Below are 16808 nucleotides of genomic sequence, written 5' to 3' on the forward strand. Positions count from 1 at the left end.
ATTTTTTCTCTTGGAAGATTCTGTGTGAAAATGGAATAATATTGTTGAGGCACAAGTAGATAGATTCTTTACAAGCAATGTGAGTGAAAGGTTATTGGGGGTAATATAAAAGGCAGCGTTGAGGTTACCAGCAGATCAGCCATGACCTCATTGAATGGTGGAGCAGGTTCAAGGTTCTAGGTGGTCTACATCTGCTTCTAATTTATATACTTAAATGTAAGAAAAATAAAGAGAAGATAATTTAAATGAAAGAGAAAAAGGGATATTCAGAAAGAAAAAAAGCAAGCAAAGGGTAAAATCTGAAATTCATAGAATATCCATAAACTATCTGATAGAATAAGACTAAATATTTTCATTACTCGCTTTGAGGATAAGAAAGACATTGACCGGAAGTAATTATCTACTATCACGATTAAAAAGCTTGCAATATTAACCACCAAGTTTAACCTCTGTGTTGTCAGGAAGGAGGTAAAGGAGCCTCAGGACCCACACTACCAGGTTCAAGAACAGTTAATACCCTTCAGCCATCAGGATCTTGAACCAGTTGGGATAACTTCACTCAACTTCTCTTGCCCCATAACTGATTGGTTCCCGCAATCTATGGGCTCACTTTCAAGGACTCATGTTCTCGATATTTATTGTTTATTTTTTATTATTATATCTTTTTTGATTTCTTTTTGTATTTGCACAGTTTGTTGTCTCTTGCACACTGATTGTCTGTACATCCTGAAGGGTGCACTCTTTCATTGATTCTATTGTGTTTCTTATATTTAATGTGAATGCCCACAAGAAAAGGAATCTCAAGGTTGTATTTGGTAACTTTAATAATAAATTTCCTTTAACTTGGAATTGGCAATTAATTATCAGAACTTCATGAAAAGCAAGGTGAGGCTACTGAGTGGATGGCATTTGTGAAATATTAACAATAAAGCAAAGGAAATAAGTTAGCAGCTCGTGGCAATTTGCTTTTCATATGAAATCTTTTCCTCTTTATTTTCTGGCTTGCTTAAAAATTAATAATGAAGTTCATCATTCCACACTGATATTTCTTCAGCAAATTTTGGCTCACTAACTCCATGTTTGGGTCTTGTATTCAGATTGAAATAATGAATACCTGTGTTTTCTTGAACGTAAGGACAAATTATATCCAATTTACCTTTGCCACACAAAACTTCTCTTAATTTGCAAATGATTAATGTGGAAAAAGGACAAATGTCAACGTCATTCTGGTACAAAAAGGATGCCCGTTTGTCTCAGGTAGAGCACGCTGTTACTTGGAGATAATTTACTCTACATCATCTCTCATCAAAAAGCTTCATCCTCCTCAAACCAGTAGTCAACCTGGGTTGCAATCAGATAATTTAACACCTTCTCATCTGATTATAGCAAGAGAATAATTTACAAAGGTTTCTCGTTCTGCTCTAGCACCATTATTGCTGGTGTTTCCTAAGGATCTACATTTACTTCCCTACTATTTCCTATACTCGATAGCATCATAGAGTCACAGAATCATACAGCACAGAAAAAGGCCATCCAGGAAACATCCTTGTAAATCTCCTTTACATTCATTCCAGCTGATGGCATCTTTCTTTGGGCATGGTGACCAAAACTAACACAAAATTCCAAATGCAGTCTCATCATCCTCTTGTACAACTGCTACATAACATTCCAACTTCTCTAACGCCCTGACTAATGAAAGTCAACATGGCAAAGGCCTTCCTCGCTACCCTTCCCCACTACCCTTCACTGATGTGACAACATTTTCAGAGAACTACGCTATGTACTTGTTCTCTGAGGTCCTTCTGATCTACAACACTCCCCAGGGCCCAGCCATTTACACCACATCTTTCACATGTGGTGGTGATGAGATCCAGCTGTACCTCATCACCATCCCACACAACTCCTCCTCTGTGTTTAAATACCATCCAGTTTGTCTATAATCTAGCTTTTTAGCAACTGTAAACTTCCTTAAACTAAATATTATAGAGACATGAATCACTGTCTTAGACCTCTATACACAATTCCTTACCGTAACCACTGACACCATTCTTCTTCTTGGGAATTGTGCGAGGATGACCAAGCTATTCACAGCTTGGTGTAATATTTGCTCCCAACATGAACTCAGATCAAATAGGGTGAGTAGTTTCAAGTTCCTGAGCATCAACATCTCAAAGGATCTAACCTGGGTCCAACATATTGATACAATCATGACAAAGACATGCCAACAGCTCTACTTCATTAAGACTTCAGGGAGATCTGGAATGTCACGAAAATGTCACAAACTTCTACAGGTGTACTGTGGAGAGCAATCCGATTGGTGTCATCACCATCTGGTGTGGAGATACTGATGCATGGGTTTTTGGGAAGCTTTAGAGGGCTGTGGAGTCAGCCTGTTCCATCACAGGCTCAAGACTTCCCACCATCAAGAAATCTCCAAAATGTGGTGCCTCCATCGTGAAAGACCAGCACCGGCTGGGACATGCCCCCTGCTCACTCCTATAATCAGGGAGGGGTAGTATGAGAACCTATTTAGGAACAGCATCGTCCCCTCTACCTTCAGATTTGTGAATTGTTCATGAACTCATGAACGTTATTTTTTATTCTCTTTTGTGCTATTTATTTATATTGTAACTTATTTGTTCTGCCTGCACTGTACTGCTGCTATAAAACAACAAGTTTAATGACTTACATCAGTAACAATTATCTTGATTCTGATACATGTCCAGTCTTACATTAAGCCTATTGTTACCTTCCTAACAACACCTAGCTCTGATCCAGCTCCAGCTCCTCAGACCTTTATCCATAACTTTGTTTACCTCAAGGCGTAACTATTCTATTGCACTCTTTGTCCCTTGTTCTGTTCTTCAGTAAACAAGCCTTCCAGCATCCTAAAACTTGGTGCCCTTGTTCTACTCCGCATTGTATCTTTGTTGATTGTTCACTATACTAATTTCCCTCAATGTAGCGTCCAAATTTTCACTCTTGCATTCAAATTGTTTTCTAAGTCTCCTGCCTCTGCAAACTCCTCCTGAGCTTCAACTCTCTTTTGATATCTGCCTGTTTCCAGGTCTGAGGAGTAATTTTAAATTTGTGGTTATGCATTCAATTCCAGAAGCCCTAGGACTCTGGAATTCCCTTCTACTTGTCTGTGTGTCTTTCCTCCCTTAAGATACCTACCATTTACTTAACCATAATTTTACTTGATTTATCTCGATATTCCCATTTTGTGGCTTGATCAAATTTTGGGATACCTTCCAATGTTACATAAATATTGTGACATAAATATTGCCACTGTATTGATTTAGTACCATATGATACTGATGTCCTTGTTGGCATCAACTATCTACTCTGAGGTTCAATTCCCTTCTCTGTCACTACAGTTCCCTTATTATCCCTTCCCTCCACCCCAACACCACCACCACATCTCATGCTCTCTCTCCACCACCACTAATTTTAAAGAATGGGCAGATGAAGCTGAGTGAACCACTCCCGTGGCACTGCCATTCCTTAGAGAAGAAATGGCACTGGTCCTCTACATCTCAGAGGGACACACAACAAATATAGAAGTCAAGAAAAATAATGATGCCATAGCCTTGAAATGAAATAGCTTTTATCATGGAACTCCTAGGAACTGGCTGCCAGTTGTACTCTCAAACTAAAATTCATTTTCATTGAATTCATGGAATCAAGCATGAAGAGCAGTAAACCAGACGTATACAATATTTGAATACCCATTTAGCACTAGCATTTAAAACAAGTTTTTAATCAATCGATAATTAGCTATAAGATATGGAAATGTTTATTTTATGGACAATTGATTTCAACTCTTTAAGAATAGCAAATCACGATTATCCCAAGATATATAATTCCCAAAAATAAATTTCTCCCATTTATTAGTTCACCAAGTTGCGTTGAAGTTAGAAACACATTCTTGATCTAATCCCTAAACAGTCATCCATCCAATCTGATTGAATGATTTATGAAAGAAACCAGATTTACTTTTACTAAAGTCCTGGAAGAAAAGTCCCTTATCAACACTGGTTTTAAATTGTTATCCCTTACAATTAAGGAAACCACAAAATTGCCAATGGTATCACTAGTACCAAGATCATGGATCATTCCGGAATTATTCTGCAACTGCCAACTCAAATGTCCACTTCTGGGAAAATGCAAAATTCAGCACATTTTTAACTTTAATCTATAGCAAATGAAAGAAAGTAAGACTGGGAAAACAGAGGTTGTCTTAATGAATATCAATTGTAGCTCTGAGTAACATTTCTGGGGGAAATGAGCTGTGATGGAATAAGTGAAACTTTTTTTACCATTATGGAGCTAAATAGCAGCAGTGTGCTGCTCAACAACCTTGCTAATATCCATGGTGGTTGCTGTCAGGTCAAATAAACAAAATGGCCTTTATACAACAGAAAGGAAAGAGCAGGTCATAGACTACTGACATTGGAGACAGACTACACATGGAAAATCTTAAGATTTTCAATCCAAAACATTTTTTCTTAGTTTCATATTGAAAACTCTACAGCTACAGAACAGAATGCCAGGTTTTGATTAGTGATTTACTGAGAACTTAACATTGTTTTAATCATTTTTATAAACTAAATTCTTGTTTTACTTTGACAGCACCTGGTCAGAGAAAGTGGTCTTAAGAAAGTTCATTTCATGTTAAGCTTGCCATAGAAAGTCTAGGCAGGGTATTCTCTGCTCTGATGTTTGAGTAGTTGTTATTACTGACACCTCCGCTTTGATTTGATAGGGGAATGCTCTCACCTCACGACCCAAACTCTCATTTACTTTTCCTCTTGCAGTTTCTCTATTTTAGTGAACCTTCTTTATTTACTGCTCTACCAAAGCCTGTTCTTGTTTTCCCCATAGTTCAAATTAGTTTCAATATATTTTCTTTCTCCTCCATCAACCAAGAGCTGTCTCATCTCTTCACTGCAAAAACAAATCCTTTCTCAATTCCTTAAACTGTAGAATTCTTCTGGATCCTTATTTTGCTTGGATTCTACAATTTTATTTTTAAATTACTTCCAGTTTTATTTTGGGCAAGGAATATAATCATAAAACGTCTATTTATTTGCCCTACATGACTGAACTGAATCATTATTAAATTCTGTTGGTAGTTCCTAGTGTGACATCTATCAGCATGAAAATTCATTTATAGTGGTACACATTCAAGATGTAAAAACAAACTATTCTTGCAGAAGAATGAAGACCTGCAAGAGTATTAATTAAAGGCTAAGTCCTTTCTTGGTTCATTATTGAGAATTCCATCTCAAGCAGCAACTTTAGAGTTTTCCCTGATGGCTCAGTTACCACCATATATTTTATATAGGGCCTTCCACTTCCTTTCACAAAAGGAGTAGAGGGATTTGGGAAGGAGAAGTAGGGGCTAACTGCTCGGTTCCTTGCCTCAGCTGTCAATCTCTATAGCAAGATAACCAATAATGTATTTGAGAAATGGGGTGTCCACCCATGCGATTGTGCAGTTCTTTCTCATGTTGTCTAGTTCAGCTCCACAACCAGCAGCAGTGGCTCCTATTGTGACCAGCTGCCTTTAGCCATGGTAAAATAAAACTGCATGGATAAACGGGCAGTTCTAATATGACTCTTGAAATTATCCGCGGTTAATATGTAGAATTGAATTATGTCCTGAGATAAATTCTACTTTAAATACAGGACTCTCAGAATATCATACACAGAAGAAAATCTCTCCTTTGGGCCTCTGGAAGAAAGTTGCACAAATTTAATTCCTCTATGTTAAACTGTTTTAATGTATGTTAATGCTTCTAATTCCTTGTCTCCTTTTATAAATACTCCAAGTGTCCTACACCAGAGGCTCTAGCTTTTTAGTTTGATGACTTAAATAAATAGCATAGTAGTTACATACAGTCCTGAAAAGTTATATTAAGCATTACTTTGTACACGTTAACTAAACCATCATTACTCAGTTTAGATTAAAGTCACTGTTCAGAGCAATTTAACACTCCAAATGCACAACCACCATTCTGGTAATGAAAGTCTTTTTCATCATTCTTCCAATCAATAACAAATTAAAGATGATATGGCTGGCAGTCTCATTTATGAAGGCACCAATGCACAGGAATGGATAAAGCTGCAGATGATTGTAAATGTTGCTAGCTCCATTATGGGCACTAGCCTCCCCACCATCAATGGCATCTTCAAAAGGCGATGGCTCAAGAAGGCAGCATCCATCATTAAGGACCCCTGCCATCTAGGATATGTTCTCTCCTTATTGCTAGTATCAGGCAGGAGGTACAGGAGCCTGAAGTCACAACACTCTGCCACCAGATTTTTGAATGGACCATGAATCCATGAACACTACCTCACTTCCAGCTCCCTTTGTGCGCTACTCATTTATTTTTTATATATTTCGTCTTGCAACTTCTAATAATTTTTTAAAGCATTGAGCTGTATTGCTATCACAAAACAACAAATTTCACGTCATATGTCAGTGGTAATAAACCTCATTCTGATTCTGATGACAAGAAATGAATGTATTTGATTCCAGACATCATGATATGATAAACATTCCAGTAACATTGAACCCTTCTCCAACTATTTGAGCCTGCAGTCTCTACCACTTTAAAACTGAGCTCTAAGTACACAGGCAACTCTTCAAAAATTTCTTTACACAAAACAAAAATGTTATGTAGTTACCTTAAGAGAACAAGAAAGGCTAGTGCAATAGAAAACACAGTCATCCCACTTATTGTTCAGCTTGCAATTACTTTTATTCATTAAGTTAATCTATGAATCCAAAACTGGCAGCCCTGGAAGTAGTGTTCAGATTTAACTAGAGGTTACTTGGCTTGAGGGGAAAGATGCCAGGCAAGCCTAATTCTTTCTTAATCAGAATTAGAATCACTCTATTGCTAAAACATAAACCATACTAGAATTGATTGTGGTTCAGTGCCAAGCAGAAGGCACAGGATGATACCATAACACAGAACACAATAGGAACCAACAAGTTAGAAGACAATAGTGCAAACAGCTATGAGAAATCAGCAATTAGCAGAATGGTCACATGCACAAATATCAATAATCAAACTTAAGTAAATATGAACAAATAAACCGATGGAATAGTTATCATCAGAACAAGGGGAGCAAGAAGACTGTTTAACAGATGGCGTGTACAACAATTAGGGCATTACATCTGAGTGAGCTTTCTTTCAGAAGTTGGATAGCTACAGGAAAGAAGCTTTGGAGTTGATGTGTAGTCCTGGTGGTGATGGACTTGTCGCTTCTTCCTGATGACAATTTGGTGAAGAGGTGACTTCTAGGGAGGGTGGTAGGGAAGATAACTCTTTTCTTCAGTCTGGCATTGAACGCATCTTCTAATATTGGTAGCTGACAGCCAATGATCTTCTCTGCTGAATGGACCACTTGCTAGAATGTGGACTTGTGGAGGGAGGTGGTGTGAAAAACCAAACTGTGATAGAAGTGGTCACAACCCTCTCAATGATAGCCGTGTAAAAATTCATCAGGATACACCCTGAGATGTTAAGTTTTCTAAGTTGGCATAGGAAGAACAGTCTCTGCTGGGCTTTCCTAGTGATGAATGTAATGTGCTTGTCCCACTTCAATGTATGGTAAAGGTAATCAACAGACATTTGAATTACTTGACAACAGACCCAGCCTGACCATTAATTTCCAAGGGGAGGCAGTAGGTAGGGGGTTGTCCTGGAAGTAATGCTGTCTTGGTAGCATTAAGCTCCAAGTTGTTGACTTTTAGACACATACACCATATCACTGAAGTTGCTAGGTGATGATTAGCATTGGAGGTCCTGTCCTAGGGTTGAAACTCTAATTGAAGAAAAGCCATTTTGATGGTATCAGTAAGGATTTGGCAAGTGTGTATTAGGATAGGTTGTTCTCTGGCAAAGTTGTACTTGGTAAGTGGAAGGCCTTCAAAAGTGATATTTTGAGAGTACAGTTTGTATTTTTCTGTCAGAATAAAAGGCAAGGGTAACAGGTTCAGACAGCCTAGGTTTTCAAGAGATATTGAGGCCCTGGTTAAGAAAAAGAAGGAAGTGCACAGCAGGTATAGGCAGGAACAGATGAGGTACTTGAGTATAACAAGTGCAAGAGAACACTGAAGAAGGAAATTAGCAGAGCTATAAGAACACATGAGGTTGTTCTCACAGACAAGGCAAAGGAAAATCCTAAGGGTCTCTGCAGAACAAAATGATAGCAAGGGATGAAATTGGACCTCTGGAAGATCAGAGTGATGGTCTGTGCATGGAGCCAAAAGAGATGGGGGAGATCTTACACAGATTTTCTGCATCTGTATTTACTTGGGAGATGGATACAAAGGCAATAGATGTGAGGCAATGCAGCAGCAAGGTAATGGACCCTATACAGATTACAGGGGAGGAGGTGCTTGCTGTCTTGAGACAAATTAAGAGTGAAAAAAAATCTCCAAGGACAAACAAAGTGTGGACCCTGTGGGAAGCTAGTGCAGAAATTGCAGGGGCCCCTTGCAGAGATATTTAACATCCTTATCCAAGGGTGATGTGATGGAGGATAGCTAATGTTCTTCTGTTGTTTAAGAAAGGCTCTACAGATAAGCAGGGAAATTATAGGCCAGTGAGCCTGAGATCAGTAGTGGAAATGTAATTGGGAGGTATTCTAAGGGACCGGATATATAAGCATTTGGATAGACAGGAGCTGATCAGGGAAAGTCAACATGGCTTTGTCTATGGTAACAACACACACAAAATGCTAGTGGAACACAGCAGGCCAGGCAGCATCTATAGGGAGAAGCACTGTCGACATTTTGGGCCGAGACCTTTTGTCAGGACTAACGGAAAGGAAAGATACTAAGAGATTTGAAAATAGTGGGGGGAGGGGGAAATGCAAAATGATAGGAGAAGACCGGAGGGGGTGGGGTGAAGCTAAGAGCTGGAAAGGTATTGTGTATGGTAAGTTATGTCTAATCGATCTTATGGAGTTGATGAAAACAAGGCAGTGGATGTTGTCTACATGAACTTTAGCAAGGCCGTTGACAAGGTCATGCATAGGACGTAGGTCAAGAAGGTTCAGTTGCATGGCATTCTAGATGAGGTAGTAAAATGGATTAGACATTGGCTTCACATTAGAAACCAGAGCAAAGTTATAGATGGTTGCCTCTCTGACTGGTGGCCTGTGATTAGTGGAGTACCACAGGCATCAATGCTGGGATTGTTGTTTTTTTGTCATCTATATCAACAATCTGGTTAATAATGTGGTAATCTGGATCAGTTTATGTGCAAATGACACCAAAATTTGGGGAACAGGGGGGGTTAGTGGATAGCAAGGAAGTTTGTCAAAACTTGGAATGGACTTCAGTCCAGCTTGAAAAATGGCTGAAAAATGGCTGGTGGAATTTAACGCAGACAAGTGTGAAGTGTTGCAGTTTGGGAGGACCAATATAGATCCATAATTCCTTGAAAGTGGGGTCACAGGTAAATAGGGCCTTAAAGAAAGTTCTTGGCACATTGGCCCTAATAAATCAATGTTATGAGTACAGTGAGTTGGGATGTTATGTTGAAGTTGTATTGATGGGGCCTAATTTGGAGTATTGTAAGCAGTTTTGGTCACCTAGCTACTGGAAAGATGTAAATAAGATTGAAGGAGTGCAGAAAAAATTTACAAGGATGTTGCCAGGACTTGAGGACTGAGTTATAGGAAAAGGTTGAATAGGTTAGGACTTTATTCCCTGGAATGTAGAAGACCGAGCTGCAAAAATTATGAAAGGTATAGATAGGAGAAATGCAAGCAGGCATTTTCCACTGAGGTTGAATGAGACTACAACTAGAGGTCATAGTTTAAAGGTGAAAGGTAAAATGTTTAAAGGGAACATGAGGTGAAACTTCTTCACTGAGATAGAGGTGAGAGTGTGGAACGAACTTCCAGTGGGAGTAGTAGATGTGGGCTTGACTCCAATATTTAGGAGAAATTTGGATAAATACATGGATGCAAGGCGTATGGAGGGCTATGGTCCTGGTGCAGGTCAATGGGACTAGGAGGATTAATGGTTCGGCACAGGTTAGGTGGGCCGAAGCGCCTGCTTCCATGCTGTGGTGTTCTATGGCTCTATGAATCTCTGTTCAAAGTAGAAGGAAGCCACTCTCAGTTCCTAGGGGCAGCCTAAGAAGGAGACAACACTCCAAAACTGAGACTTCAGAAGATGCAAATATATTAAGTTATATCAGTATTGTGAAAGTTACTATGAAAATGCAGATTTCTTCTCTTATTGTTTGATTCTCTGGTTCTTAATAGTATTTTTAAGTCAATTTCCCTTTTGAAAGAAAGTTTGATATTAAGAATTCCAATTATTTATTTACCATTTTGTTGTGCAAGGATAAAATGAGATGGTTCATAAAAGAGAGAGAAGAGGACTGTTCGTTTAAAAATGTTCAGAGTTTGTGCACAGATTGAGGCCAAGATGGCTATTTATTACATGGTCCACAAGCTGTTTTTGTTACTGGGTATTAGGTGTTACAGAATAAGATAAAAATACTTTGGAAGAAATTGCTGAATTTGCTCCAACAATACTTGAAACATGAGAGAAGTCTGGCTGTAACAGTTATATTTTTCTTGAATTGACTAAGTATTGAGAGTGTAAAACAGAAAAGCCTAGGTTCTGCAGAGAATGCTTTTGCAATTATAAGTAATTCAATTCTTCCCTGTATACAGGAGTAATGTATTATTTGGCAGTTATTTTTTTCAGGAATTAAATATCTATTTTTTTCTCTGGCTCTTTCGGTCTCTCTAGACTACAACCTTCCTAAGGCCAAGAGGATGAACTGCTGGCCGTTCGCCAGGTATTTGTCAATGACACTCACGGGAAGTATGCAACTACAGGCTCTGGGATGGAATAGGAGCAGAATAAATGTCTAGGCAGCAACAAAATTTAATATTAAAGGAGGCAGGTGTAGATAGCTCATTGCTCTGCAAAACAAAATAGGGCTAGAGAGAGAGAAACATATTGGCTTACAGGGAGCCATGGTGAGAAAGATCTTTGAAGATATGGAGATTTTCTTTGGCCATAGTGACTATGCCTTTCATGATACCACTGAATTATATTTTACCTGACTCCTCACATTGTAAGGAAATTCTGAGGGAGAATGATGTATATTTAGATTATTAATCTTCCTATCTGAAGTCATACGGATTTTGAATTTCAAAGGCCACATTATCGAGAGATTTAAATCTTTTATAGTTTTATATGAGTTTCACTTTTTGGACCCACAGTACAGACCCACATTACAGGCTGGTGCATTTTTCAAAATTTTCCCTAACAAGATCTCTTGACAAAAATTTGACAAGAAGTATTGATTCTTTCTCAATTTATATTTATTCCATTATATTTTCCAATATAAATTCCATCAGAGTGAATGCTGTATCTCAAAACTTGTTGGTAATGATATATTAATTTCATAAAGACAAATTTCTGCACCCAAACTGCCACAACGTGAGAGTATACTGTACTTGACAAAGATGCATGGACAGCAATTGTAATTCTGCAATTTTGTCTTTCATCAGTAATACGTGAATTGCTTTATTGCAATTTAATTGGAATGTTATCTGAAGCCATTAAGCTAGCAAGTTTCTTCAGGACACTGAAGAACTATGACATGGCCCCTTTGAGCCTCAGCAGTTTTTATCAATGCACCATAGAAGGAATCCAGTCCGGATGCATATGGCTTGGTATGGAAACTGCTCCTCCCATGACACCAAGAAACTGCAGGGAGTGGTGAGCACAGGTCAGCACATCACAGTAACCAGCCTCCCCTCTCATGGCCTCTGTCTGCACTTTAGCAGCCTGGGCAAAACAGCCTGCATAATCAAAGGTCACACTCACCCTGGATATTCACAATCCTCTTCCTCCCATCAGACAGAAGATACAAAAGCAACAAAATACATACCACTAGACTCAAGGACAGCTTCTGTCTCATTATTATAAGGTTACTGTATAATAAGATGGACCCTTAACCTCACAGTTTACTTGTTGTGAACTTGTACCTTACTGTCTACTTGTACTTCACTTTTACCTGTACAGTTGCACTTTATTCCTCAGACTGTTATTGCTTTACCTTGTACTACCTCAATGCACAGTTCCAATGAATTGACCTGTGTGGACAGTTGATGCATCATCAATAACTCTCAGAGACAGAAGGCGAACGATAGGCTTTTATTAGCCGCAAGAGACCACCACACAACATCCTGGAGACTGAGGGAGGAGCAGTGCCTCCAATCGCCTTTATATAGGGGTCTGTGGGAGGAGCCACAGGAGCAGTCAGCAGGGGGGCGTGTCCAGACAGGTATATGTAGTTCACCACAACAGTATACATGAAATGTTACTACCTCAATGCACTGTTGCAATGAATTGATCTGTGTGGACAGTATACATGACATGTTTTTCACTGTACTTCAGTACATATGACAATAATAAACCAATTTTACCAAGACTCTTTTTATTTTTATAATTATTAATGTGACAACATAGAAATCATAAATGTAGATACAAATCTTCACGCAGTGAGCTATGCAGTTGATTTGCCCAAAATATAATTCCAAGTTTACGATATGACAGCTTAGATTTACAAGTACATTTTTCATTTAATAAAATAAAGCTTGCACATATATCCAACAATACACTTAGGACATCCAAACTGTTCCTAAAATCACATTTCGTTCCCCAATTTGAGCCAACTAGGAAATTTCAGAGAAAATTTAAATCACAACCCAGTGGGAAGTCAAACTTATTAACATGTACAATCTAGAGTTGTACTTAATAACTTAAAGATTGGCTGCTGGCAACACCACCAGGATGTTTGAGCTATTTACTTTGGCATTAATGAAGACAGAATCTACCAAATAACAGGAACTATACAATTCATTCACAAGTGCTAAAATTAACGATTTACAAAGACTCAACAGCATGGATTCCTACCTTTAGTTTCTAGAAACCATTTTCAGCATCATACCAAATATTTATTTTTCCCACAATAATGCTTAGATTTCTATAACATCAAATCTAATCAACACTTACAGCTACTGTGTTCATGACCCTTCAGTACTTTGCAAACATTTTCAAGATTACATTTATTGTCTCCAAAGTCCTCTTTTCCTCATTTCTGAATTTCCCTCCATTGCAAAGTCTTGTGCCCTTTATTAATGAGACTGGACTTGCCCCACACAAAGTCATGCTGACTACCCCTGGTTAACCCTTGCCTTTCCAAATGTGCATAAATTCTACCCCTTAGAGTTTTCTCCAATGATTTCTCTACTAGTGACATAGGGCTTGCTGCCCTTTAGTTACCTGGCTTATCCCTGCTGCCCTTCTTAAACAAAGTAACAACATAAGCTATCTTCCAGTCTTCTAGCACCTTACTTGTGGTGAATGAGATACAGAAATCTCTATCAGGGTCTAGCTGTGTCCTCCCTTGCTTCCCAGTGAAACCTGACGAATACCTATCTTTCCATGGATAGATCTCATCTGGCCCTGTCGTTTTATCCTCTCTTATGCACTCCATGACAGCTAACACCTCTTCCTCATTAATCAGTTCATAAAATTAAACAATGAAGTGTAAAATGTAATTCCACTGGAAAGCATTCCTAGCAGCCTAATTTCAATGTGAACGTCAGTGCATCGTTTCCCATATAGATTCAATGTCATCTAATAATGTCTACTGGCATACTCAACAGTCCATTTTGTAACAATAAGATTCACATGATGCCACAGGATAAAACCGTCATCATGAGGGAAGTCTCTCTCTCTCTCTCTCGCTCTCCCCCTCTTTTCTGACTTGAAGCAGTAACTGCTCCTTCCTCCACAGATGCAAGCTGCCCTACAAGTGTTTCTGACATCTTCTGCATTTGATCAATCATGCATCAGCTTTCAATGGTGAATGCATGTGTGTTTGATGCATTGTTTTTTTTTATTTCAGATAAAATTAACATGATCAAGCCCTAGTTCTGCATTGTCACCTCTGGCTCAATAATTTCAATGCCCTCCTAGGTGACTTATAGTGCTCCATCAACCACGAATTTCAGCTTATTTCAAATTCAGTGACTCGATAAAGGGTTCACCACACTTCCAGCACAATGAGCTACTTGGCTTCTAATCCATCAACTCATTTTTATTATGCTCATCCCTGTGTTGAAATCATTTCATCGCCTTTCTCTTCTCCATTTCAGTCACCTACTTCACCACTACAATTCAATAAGCTCTGGTTTCTAAATCACCTCCATCCCATCTTTGGAGTTTAATGAGGCAGTTTGTAGTCAATGAGTCTGATCTTCAAATGGGGAGTTCAGCCAACAATGAGGATGATGTGAACAGCTGAGGACGAATTTTGACTCCTTCCGCTGCTTGAGTCGAATGCTTCAGGATCCCTATTCTAAATCTCATTTCCTTCCTTCCTTAAAACCCATCTTTTTAGCACTATTTCATGAATTACATCTAATACAGTTTTGATAAATCATTCCCTTTTCTCTCTTCTAGATTAATGGTGATATGCAAGTTGACGATCTCATTGTACTTAATTAACTTACAGCAAAGCCAGAAACCAAACCATTCTCTTCCACATTGATTTGTCCAGGATTGAATTCTATAATTTTACAAATGTATATACAATCCCAAATAATAGCATCACTTTATCCAGTTAATTGATCTTTTAATCCATTTTTAAGCTGTCTATCATAAAACACATTAATAAAGAGTTGACTACATCAGTTATCTGACACCTTTCTTGTGGCTAATGAAGACAAGAGAACAGAAGAAGCGACTGGTGATAGAGCTAGTATACTGAGTAATCTATACAGCTGTCATTGAGAATCGATACAGAATTAATAAGACAGAATTATTTGTGATATTACAATGCTGGCTGCAAGATCATGTCCTTAAATGTCTAGATGTTATCTGGAACAAAACAGAAACCTGGCAGAGACTGTGTGCAATATAGTACTCTTCAAGAAGCATACAGAATATAGCAGGACTAACAATAAATTACATAGTAGGTACGTTACAGTAACCTAATTCATCAAGCAGTGTTGTCAGTGTAGAGCGCTTAAGATATGAACAGATGGCAGTGATTTACTAAAAAGGAACAAAGAGGATACTATAAGGGAAGTTTCCCAAGTCAGCAGCAAAACACATGCCTGGAGAGGAACCTACATAATTATCCTCCACTGAAATAAATGGAAGAAAATTGCAAGGGTTCTTTTATAGGTGTGCACTGTGAATTACAGTTTTTTTCTCTGAAATTCACTGCATCCTGGCTTTCAAGGCTGGAGGCTGCAGACCCAGGAATATCTCCCTTTATAGGTGCAGGAATTAGTCACATACAGAATGCAAGCCTGACAATGATCCATACTGAGGGTAAAATGGAGCTGGCAGTGAGGTAAACAGAACGGAATGAAGGACTAGCGATGAATTGCTCTGGGAATAAAAGAGGTCTCAGAGAGTTACACAGAGGATTACAAAGACCTGGCAGCAATATATACGGATAATGGTGAATTGGCAGTGCGACAGAAGATAATGCTGAGCTGGCATTGATGTAATGGAGGATAATGGCAGATTGGCAGTGAGACAGGGAACAACGGTGAACTGAGTGATTTATGTAAAAAATAAAGGTGAACTGATTGTGAGACAGGAGAAAGTAGAGCTGTCAGTAATATATTTGGAGAATAATGGTGAGGTGACACTAAGATACACAGGGGGATATAGCAAATGGCAGTCAGATAGAGGTTAAAGCTGAGCATAAAGTTGTAGTATAGAAAATTATGGTGAGCTGACAATGATATGCATAAAGGATAAAGACAAATGCCAGTAGAACAGAATAAAACTGAACTAACAGCCATATAAATCACCTAAAACTTTGACAAACCTCTATAGATGAACACTGGGGGATATTCTGACTGGTTGCATCAAGGCCTGACATGAAAACACAAATACCCACGAACAGAAATGTCTACAAAAAGTGATGGATACAACCCAATCCATCACAGGCAAAGCCCGCCCCCCATCATTGAGCACAGTTACAAGGTGCGCTGCCACGAGAAAGCAGCATCCATCATCAAGGAATCCACCATCCAGACCATGCTCTCTTCTCTCCGTACTACCACCATCGAGGTACAAGAGCCTTGGGTCCCACATCATTAGGTTCAGGAACAGTTATTATCCTACAATCATCAGGCTCCTGAATCAGCAAGAAGAACTGCACCCACCTCAACTCTAGACTGACTCCACAATTTATAAACTCGCGTTCAAGGACTTTACGACTCAGCATTATTTATTTACTTATTTTTTATTATTTGCTCAATTTGTCCTCTTTTGCACATTGATTTTGTCATTTTTTGTTATTTATTGGTTTTCATAAATTCTGTTTGTTTATTTTTCTGTAAGAAAATGAATCTCAAGGTAGTTAGTACATAGTGACAAATACCTACTTTGATAATACAGTTACTTTGAATTTGTATATGGAGGATAATGACAAGTTGGCAGTGCGATGGAATAATGCAAAGTTAGCAGTGAAATGCATGGAGGATCAAAGCAAGATGGCAATGAGATAGGAGAGCTGGAGGCAAGAGAGGATATTGGGGAGCTGTGAGTGCGATATGGTGAGCTGACAGTGAATTAGCCAAGGAATCATTTAGTGCTAATGATCACTCCAATCAGCATACGGTATATAATGAGCAGTCAGTCACAATGAACATGGTAAGAAGTAATATAATCAGTTCAGATTTCTACTTGGTCAGTGTTCAATAGCCTCTATGCATGT

At 38.6% G+C, this 16808-nt stretch overlaps 1 protein-coding gene across 9 annotated transcripts in view; it reads right to left on the reverse strand.

Moving 5' to 3' along the window:
* The window catches only part of LOC132402058 (zinc finger protein GLIS3-like), a 371909-nt gene that overhangs the window by 101972 nt on the left and 253129 nt on the right, over nt 1-16808 (reverse strand). The window lies entirely within an intron of this gene.

This window comes from Hypanus sabinus, chromosome 11, assembly GCF_030144855.1.
Source record: "Hypanus sabinus isolate sHypSab1 chromosome 11, sHypSab1.hap1, whole genome shotgun sequence".
In the NCBI taxonomy this organism is placed as follows: domain Eukaryota; kingdom Metazoa; phylum Chordata; class Chondrichthyes; order Myliobatiformes; family Dasyatidae; genus Hypanus; species Hypanus sabinus.